Raw genomic sequence first — 9,859 nt, 5'->3', positions numbered from 1 at the left:
GGCGTGTGTGAAGAGGGGAAAGTATATATTTTTATATGGAGAGAAAAAAACATAAGAATCCACAACAGATCTTGTCTCCAAATTGGAATTGAAACTGAGGAACCAGAGGTCAGAAGTGAAAGAATTTTCTTTTCACTCACTGTATACTTTTTTTGTACTGTGTGCATAAATTCCTTCAAAGAGAAAACTCTACGTCCAAAAAAGCAAAGATTGCCATCATAAATAATAAAATACCCTCTCTCCCTACAGCTATTTTTTCACTTGCCTTTTTATTTGGAGCTTGTAAAAAAACTTAAAACGCACTTTCTTTACCCTTTTTCTCAGAAGTCATGGGATAAGTTGCATCAAACCATGTGTTATTGCCCTTCCAAATTTCCAAATGTGTTAACTCACTTGATCTTTGCAATACAAATATAAACTAGTTTTTGTTGTTGTTTTTTAGATGTAGAAACTGAGAGTCAGGCAAGCTAAAGGACTTGCCTCAAGTGACTCAGTCAATCCTTTGCAGAGTTGGGGTTTGAACACAGGTCTTCCCATTCCAAAGCAATCGTGACACTGTGATGACTAAAGATAGCCAACATGAACTGCCTCATATTCTGAAGACTTTTTCCTTGTCCCTGGAACCCACTCATTGTATGTTATACTTCCAACTTCATTGTAAGACTGGAGGACTCAAGACCCTTCTCAAGGATCTAGGGCGTGGAAATTTGATTGATGTGTTGATGGGGTATCTAAAAGCTTTGCATCTTCAAGCTCTCTTAGAATCCGCACCCACCACTTCCTTCTCTACCTTGCCTCTTTTTCTGTCTTCACTCTCATAGGCTCTTGCTATCTTTTCAGATTCATGGTCTGCATATGTTGTCCCCATACGGGGATCGGGGGCAGGGAGAGAGAGAGAGAGAGAGCCCCCCACCCCAGTGGTAGCTTGGGCCTGATATCATAGGCTTCTTTTCTGATTCTTGCCCTTGAGATATTTCTCCTTTGGTTTTCTGTATAAAAGTTAGTAATAGAGGGTGTGGACCTTGAGTAGACATTCCCAAGAAGCCAATATGTCATCTTTTGCTTCAGGCAACTTGAGTTTGTCCCTGTTATAGAAAAAAGGAATTTTTAAAAAACCTAACTTGTGGGTTAGCCTAGGTCATTATGAGTAGGGGTTTAAGGTCTAAGTCAAAGCTGATAATAAATAAAGGAGAAAAATGTATAAATAAAAGAATGAGAATACCATCACAAGTTGCAAAAGTCGACAAGTGGCATAAATGTGCAAAAGAAGGCCAGAAGCAGTGACAAATGTATTTTCATGAACATTCACTTGGTAAGGCACAATTACTCTTAAGGTCAGCCACATTACATGCTTAAGCCTCGGGCCTGTGAGCTCATGCTAATTTGAACAGCTGTTTAAAAGAGGCTCAGTGCTATTTTGTTTGACAGATGAAGAAAATGGTGCTCACTAATGGCCTTGGTTGCTTTGACACAAACTGATTTCCCTATTGCTAAAACTTGCAATATCAATTGCAAATAGCTTTGACAATTTGAACGTATTCTTCAATGCTGACGTCCTAAGGAAGAACTTTTTCAAAATCTGAGATCCTCATTTGAAAGAATATTACCACTATTATAACCACCTTCCCCTTATTCTCTTCCAAAGGAGAACTGAGAAATGGGGAACTGCAGGTCATATATATATTCCCATTGTTTGAAGGAGATTGTTAGTCACCTTTGTTTCTGATTGTCATTATTCACAGCTGATCTCCTCTACCTTTGGAAATCAAGGAGATGATTACATTTTGTTCACAAGAAGGGATTTATAAACCTCATAATGTTGGAAGAAACAGCTGTTTCTCTTTACTACAGCATTTGCTTTCTTTCCTTGCATAGGAAGTCAGCTGGGAGATACTACTAAACGTTGGATTGAATGAAACACAAACTTGGTGTTTGTTACTATTTGGAAATAATTTTTCCATAATTGTTTTTATAGAAGAGAGCAAAACATCCTTAATAATGTCTCATCAGGACAAAGAAGATAGAAGACACAATTGAAGTGAAGGCCATTCAGTTGCAAAATGTAGATAAAATGTATGAGAATTAATAACACAGTTGAAAACACTGCATTTTGATAGTAGCTTTTAGGGAAGCGTACAAACAAGGATCTGAGGAGTAAATCTCTTTCACACTTTCAAAATTATGGATGTGGATATTAAAGATCCTCAGTTTTCTCAGATAACCTTTTCTAATGATCAGCATTATTCAGATTAATGGGATTCACGAATACAGGTTTGTTTTTGCAACATTCTAGGAAATCAAGTTCGGGGATAGAGTATCTTGTTGCTGTTGTTATTATTGCATTTAAAAACTGTGATTTCCCCTTCTCACTTTCCTTAGCTATGCGTTATTTCATCTGTGTTGAACTCAGTGTCTTTCCATTTCATCTTCCTCAGTCCGCTGGTATTTGGCTCGTGAGGCCACGTTCTTTCTCAATTCTTTGATGATCTTCCTTCATTTCCTCTCTATATAATATTTATGTGTTTAAAGACTCATGTTGTATATCTGCTAAGAGAAACAATGTTAATTCTTCCTGCATTTTTAATATTTTAGTGGCCCTCCATATCCATTTTTAATTAGCATGCTTAAGAAAGAAAATGGACAATTATGGCCATTCACTCAGTGACTCTTTCTCATAAACCCATTAAATGACAAGTTACTCAACAGCAGCCACTGTCTTTCGTATCTGCATATCCCTGGTGCTTAGCTTAGGGCCTCTATTAGTCAAAGTTCTCCAGAGAAACAGAACCAAAAGGAGGTACATTACATAGAGACAGACTAATTATAAGGAGTAGGCTCATGCAATATGGACATGAGTGAGTCCTCATATCTGCAGGGTGAGCTGGCAAGCTGGAGACCAAGAAGAGCCAATGGTTTAGTTCCAGTCTGAGTCAGAAGGGCTGAGAACTAGGAGAGCCAGGATGTAGTGCCTGCCCAAAGGCTAGCAGGCTTGAAACCCAAGAAAAGCCAATGTTTCAGTTAATTTAACCATCACAGGGCTTAAAATGTTGTCACTGCCCAATAAATATTTATAAATTAGTGAGTTTCCCCATTTATTCTTCAGAACAATTCCACAAGGTGGTTTCATCTTCGTCTAAAGGAAGAAACTTGTGCTCAAAAGACTCGATGCTAATTGCCCAGGCTAGGTGGATCAAGACTGGAAACCCAAGTCAATTTAGGTGAATGATATATGACTAAAACAATAATGTCCAAATTCTCTCAACTTCATAGAATGTGTTGCATTGAAAAAATTTGGGGGAAACACGAGTGGGGCCAAAGAATGGATAGCTAGCTAGATGGATGTAGATAAAGTGGTAAATGTTAAGAGAATTTGTCTCAGGCTAATTACAGACCTAAGTTTTATTTTTTCTTTTTATCAGGGTTCACCAAGTGGAGGTTATCCCACACGTTTCCAAAGGTTCTTTAAAAATGAGTACGTGTTTATTAGGTTTTTAGGGCTGGTTAGAAATCTGATCCTATCTTCCTCAAGAAAACAATTTAAAATGCTGAATAAATTATATTTTTTAAAAATATTCTTGAAAGCATATAGGAACTAGTTGTAAAGAAATAATTTATCACACCAAAATATATGTGGAAGTGAAAACTGAGAGAGCCCATAAGCCACTTTCATGCTAAAGACATTTGTCAAGTCTGAGGAACTTGATCGTGACTGTGAAGGCTAACAGGGAGTGGGCAGCAGAAGACAAAACTCAAGTCTCAAAGGAGAATCTTCCCCGATAAAAATGAGACTCCAAAGCACTACTCCTCAGTGAAGCCAGGAGAAAGTGCCTTGGTATCTGGCAAAGGGCATTATCCTTAGGAAATTGTAAGCGCAAGTCAGCCCTCTTGGAGATTTCCAGCCAAACTCATTTTACGCATGGGTCCAAAAAACTTCAACCCATGAACATGGTAAAGAGCTCTTCATGCTGGTAATGTTCCAAGCACTGGGCTAAAACAGAAGCAAATCCTTTCAAAGAATGCACCTTAAAGTGAGATTTCAAAAAACATTCAGATAGATAATTTTCCGAGGAAGATGAGCCATTCAGATTTTTTTAAAAAGAATCACTGAGCACACAAGGAAACAAAACACCATGTGCAAGAATCAGAATTAAAAATTCTGAAGCATGTATACTGAGAATTTAGATACTAGAATTCATAGATAAAGACTACTAAATAGTCTTGTTTTGTATGTTCAAAGCAAATTAAAAACAAGCTGGAAAAAGCTGCAGGAAACAGCAAACTAGAAATGGTTACCAAGCAGATTTGAAAAAGAACCAAATGGAATTTCTAGAACTTGAAAATATAATTATTTGATGAATAGGCTTCCAGCTATGAAATAGCTTGTGATAGAACAATGCTTCAATTAAAAATGAATAGATACATCCGCATAAAATATGAACATCTGTATAAAGGCATTAAGGAGTTGCTGATGTTACCAGGATAAGAGGGGACAAGATTCCAGAGAGTGGGGAATGGCAGAGAAAAGAGTTAACATTTGACAGCTGCTTTTCTACTGGTGCCATTTGCTGATGTGGATGGGGAGGAGGAAGCAAAGAGTTGGAGGAGGGAATGGTGGCTATCGGCAGAAAAACCAACAGGGTATATTGGCAATTTCACTGGGTTGAAGACATAAACACGAGGCTTGAGGAGCTAAGATCCCCTCAAATGAGAAGGAGAGACAGAACTGAACCTAACACACAGTGTTTTTCTCAAGAAATCTGTAGAATCCTGAAGCTCCACAAAATGGTAGACTAAGTTTGTTTGGGTTTCCCCTAAAAGCAGACCTTGAGACAAGGTTTTGAGTGTGAAAGTAGTTTATTTGGGAGATGATCTCAGGAAACACTGGCAGAGTGGAAAAGAAAAAGGGAAGGATGGGAGCAGGCAATAAAAAATGACACATTTTTCAAGCAATTCACTACTATGAGTAATTGGCACTTAATCCAACTGGTGAACTCTGGGATACAGGGTAAAACATGCCCTTCAGAGTTACCTTACCCAAAGGATGAGGGAACTGGGATTTTTATGTACCAACTCCTGCCTGTCATTGGCTAACAGATTCTCTTGAAGGATGTTAATTCCATGCCACCCTGGCCTACTGTGTGCATCAATAAACCAGAACCTGGTAGCCAGAGAAGGCCCTCAGGAGAAGACACGCAGGTGCCAGCATTTAGAAGTTGGACTAGTGTATCCTAAAATGGTCAGGGTTGGGAATGGTAGGGCACAAGCAGGGCACAACAACTTCTGCTACAGATACCACCTTGCACTGCTCAGATCCACACATGCCCCACATGAGGTTTACTCTGTCCTGTGACCCATTCTTTAAGGTGGTGGCTGCTTAAAATTTCTAAAAAGGAAGCCTTGTAAAAGGAGAATGGATGAGCGACAGTCCCCACTGCTGTGGTTGGTCTTGAGGCAGCATTGATATTTATTGCCTCTCTCCTCTCCTGCCCATTATAGGTTTCCTGCTCCCTTGGCCAGCCCATGTGCTGGTCTAGTTACTTGCCCAATGGAGTAACACAGATTTTCACTCCTGATGGGTCTGAGTCTTCGCTTACTGAGCAATTGTTAGGCTATGTTTACTTCAACTTCCTGTTCATGGTTGTCAATGGGCATTGAAACATTAAGAGGCAGCCAAATAAATCTCCTGTTTTTTAGCTATACTCCTCCATGCAGCTACTGTGAGGCATCAACCTTACCTGCTCCTTATAATCAGGTCAATTACGCCTACTGATATAGTAACGCCAATATTTTACTGCTAATGTACTGGACTAAAGAACCCCAAATGACCAGGTGGCAGTTAAAGCGTTAGGTCTAGTGAAATCCTTATTGTGGCACTAATAGAATGTCACTCCAGGAGCCATGGCCTCTAATGAACCTACAGTAGTGAGGAGAGGATGCACAATTTGTGCAAGAGGGTCCCTGAAAGTGATACTGAGAGGGGCCTCTCCTACTTTCAACATTTGAGGACTCAACCTCTCAGGGCACATACTGGCTATTGATTCAAAGTAAATACCGCATCTTGAAGGACAGCACACTAGCCCCACAAGGTGTTGCGTTTAAGCACATAGATGTGCATTTAAGACTTCTTTCCAATTGTCCATCAGGCTGAAAGCTTCAGGATGCTACAGTATACAGCAGGACTAGTGGATTCCGTGGCCACATGCCCACAACTGTGCCTTCCTTGCTATAAAGTAGGTCAATTGTCCGTGCAGATATTATGTGAGATCCCATGTCAGTAAAACAGATTCTCTGTGTCCTCAAACAGTGGGTTGAAGCACTGCAGAGACAAATGGAAAATTTATCCCCAGAATGTGTATCAGTTTCAGTAAGGATAAATGGCTGTCACCTCCAGTTTGGAAGCATTTCATTACAATCTAATTGAAACCAAATGGCTGTTTGGTCTCTCTTCAATGGATGGCATAATACTGTGAATGCAGAGTCAAATCAGCTCAATCAGTCTCTGTGAGAGGGAGCCCAAGCTGCTGGGTCCATGAATAAGCTTTATCCTTGAAAACATAGCTACTCCATTCATGGACTCTGTGCAATCACATGGATGATCAACTGTCTATCCATGTGGCTGTGCAATGCCATACCAGAGGTGCATCTTCTCTGATAGATATTTATGTGAGACACACAGATGCAATTTAGGCCCATTTCCATAGGTTCATACACATGCTTCTTCCCCCGACTTCTCTATACCTGATCTTCCAATCATGATCCATCTAAGACCCTAACTAATCAATCAAGCCACTTACCATTGCCAAGGAGTCCACACATATACTTACTTCTGTCCACTTTCCCCTCTACATTAAGTTGATGTCCAAGTCTATTTCTGGAAGCTCTGCCCACTGGGAGGATTTCCCTCACCATCATCTTTCAGCACTACCTCTTGGTCAGACTGCAGTGCATTTCCAACCCATACCAAACACTATCCTGCTAAATGCATGAACAGGGTCTAAGGATTTTCCTTCTCCATCAAAATCAAGTAGTCTGTGAGGATAGGGGAAGTAAAAGGGAAAAGATTACAAATAATGACTGAAAATGTCCCAAATTGGCGAAAAACAGCAACCTACAAATCCAAGAAGCTCAGTGAGGCTCAAGCAGGATGAATATAAAGAAAACCACATCTAGGCACATTATAGTCAGATTGCTGAAAATGAAAGATAAAGATAAAGTCTTAAACTAGAACAGAGCAGGGAGGGGGACCAGACAAAAATTATATATGGAGGAACAAGAATAATCATGATGTCAGACTTCTCATCAGAAACAGTGGAAGTCAGAAAACAGGGAAAAGATACCTTTAAAGTAGTTGAAAGGATGTTGTGGTAGGCTAAACATGGCCATACACTCCTTAGCATCCCATTCAAGGGGAGGTGAAGTTTATTTCAATTCCCCTTGAATCTGTGATGGCTCTGTGCCTGCTTAACCAATAGGATATAGCTGAGGTAACACTGTGCCAGTCCTGAGTCTAACCTTTAAGGGGATTGGTAGCTTGTGCTTCCTCTTTCCTGGAGCATTTGCTACCCTTCAGAACCTAGGTGCCATGCAGTGAGAAGCCCATGCTGATAGGGAGGTCAAGTGTAAGCACTCCAGTCAACAGGCCCAGCTGAGCTACTAGCCAAGAGCAAGCATCCACTGCCAGCCACGCAAAGGCATTATCTTGGACTCCTCAACCCATTTGAGCACCCAGATTAGTGCATCTCTGGCTGATTTCATATGAGGCAGAAGAACCACCCAGAAGATCCCAGTCAACCCATGGAATCACGAAATACAATAAAATGCTCTTTTTTGAAGGCATTAAATTTTGTGGTTGTTTGTTACACAGCATCAAAGAGAAAGCAAATCTGGACTTGGTAAGAAGAGACTTTATTCAAAAGAATTATTGCAAGGAGAGGAGGAAGGGACTATTGCCATAGAGAGAACACTTTTACCATACAATCTGCAAGCATCTGAAAGGATAGGTACAAAGAGTTTTTCCTTTATAGAGAGGCTATACAGCCTCTTGTTCATAGAGTAAACAAGGCTTGAAAGAAGTGGGTCCTGGGAAGTGGTTTGGAAGAGTGGCATGATGGGATAGTAGATCAGAAAATGTTTTACCCTGAGGCCAGCCTATGTTCTGGAGCTCTTAAGAAGGGACTACATGCTGGCACAGGCTGTGTAGTTCAGGGACCTGCGGGAAGGAGAGACACTTACCCAAGTTTGGTTAACAAGCACTTTGTTATGACTGATCAGTGGGGACAAGCAGTTCAGTTAATCATTTGTGAAGCAGAGAATGGGATCATGGAGGATCTGTGTCTAACTTTGTCATAGGCAAAAAAGGAGAGCATCCATGTGTCTTATCCAGGTCATATGGGAAAGGATGGCTCTTTGCAGTAAGCTGTTTTCCTGAACACAAAAGAGTGAGGAGATTCCTGGAATCACTGTGTTCCAGGAACACAGGACTAGGTAAAATTCAACGTTATCAGTAGCAATACTTAACGAAAACAACTGCCAACCTAGAATTCCATATCCAGTAAAAACGTCTTTCAAAAATGAAGGTGAAATACAGACATTTTAAAGAAAATAAGACTCCAAGAATTTATTGCAGTAGGCCTACAGTATAAGAAACGCTAAAATAAAGTCATGAGACTGAATACCAGATGGAAACTGATCTATGGGAAGAAATGAATAGTTCAGGAAATAATAAGTAAAAATATTATACTGAGTAAAAGAAGCCTATGGGGGTGGTGTTTGTCTAGAGGGACAAGAAGAAAATTTCTAGGATGGTAGAATGTTATAATATCTTATGTGGTGTGTTCATCACATGGTATACAACATTTCTCAAATGTATCAAATTGTTCAAGTAATAATTGTGCATTTTACTGTGAGTAGATTTTAGTTTAATTTTCAGAAATTAAAAATAGAATTCAACTCCCAGGTCATATATAAAAATTAATTAATAAATGAAAGACAAAGTTATAGAGTTTAAGAAAACATTTTCATGACCTCAAGGTAGGAAGGGATTTATTAATCAAGACCAAAAAAGCAGTAACCATAAAGGGAGAGATGATAATTTTGTTTTTCTTAAATCAAGAACTTCTGATTAAGACACCATAAAGAGAAGACAAGCCACAGAGTATCCAGTACATATGAAGAACTACTTATAAATCAATATTAAGAAAACAATATGACAATGTACCACCAACTAGTACAGAGAACTTCACAAATAAAGAAACTCAAAAAAATCTGTAAATATATAAAACAATGCTCATCTGCATTAATAATCAGGCAAATAATTACAAAGTAAATCACATTATATGTACAAACTCACCAGATTGGCAAAAAGAGAAAAAAATCTGACAAAACTAAGTATTGACAAGGAGATAGTATAAAGAAGGTCACAAATTGGCATAACCACTTTGGACCTATTTGGAATTATCCAGCAAAGTTGAAGATGTGACTACCTTGTAATTATGCGTTTCTACTCTTTAGGTATATGTTCCAATGAGACTCTTGCATGAGGATACATGTAAAAACTATTCAAGCATTACTGTTTATAATGTCCATCAACAGTTAACAGATAAATAGTGTTGTATTCATACAGTAGGATTTTATACAACAAAGACGTTGCATGACAGCAGCTCACATAATATGAATGAGCCTCACAAACAATGTTGAGTGAAAGAAGCAAGAATCAAAAGAATATATAAATGTTCCATTTACGTAGTTTGATAACTGACAAACTAAGTGATATTTTTCAGGTATGTATATGTAGATGACAAAAACTAACAAGAAAAACAAGAGAATGATTGTAACAAAGGCAGGATAGTGCTCACCTCTG

Source organism: Equus asinus, chromosome 13 (genome assembly GCF_041296235.1).
Source record: "Equus asinus isolate D_3611 breed Donkey chromosome 13, EquAss-T2T_v2, whole genome shotgun sequence".
NCBI classification, from domain to species: Eukaryota; Metazoa; Chordata; class Mammalia; order Perissodactyla; family Equidae; genus Equus; species Equus asinus.
This window is presented reverse-complemented; position numbering follows the sequence as displayed.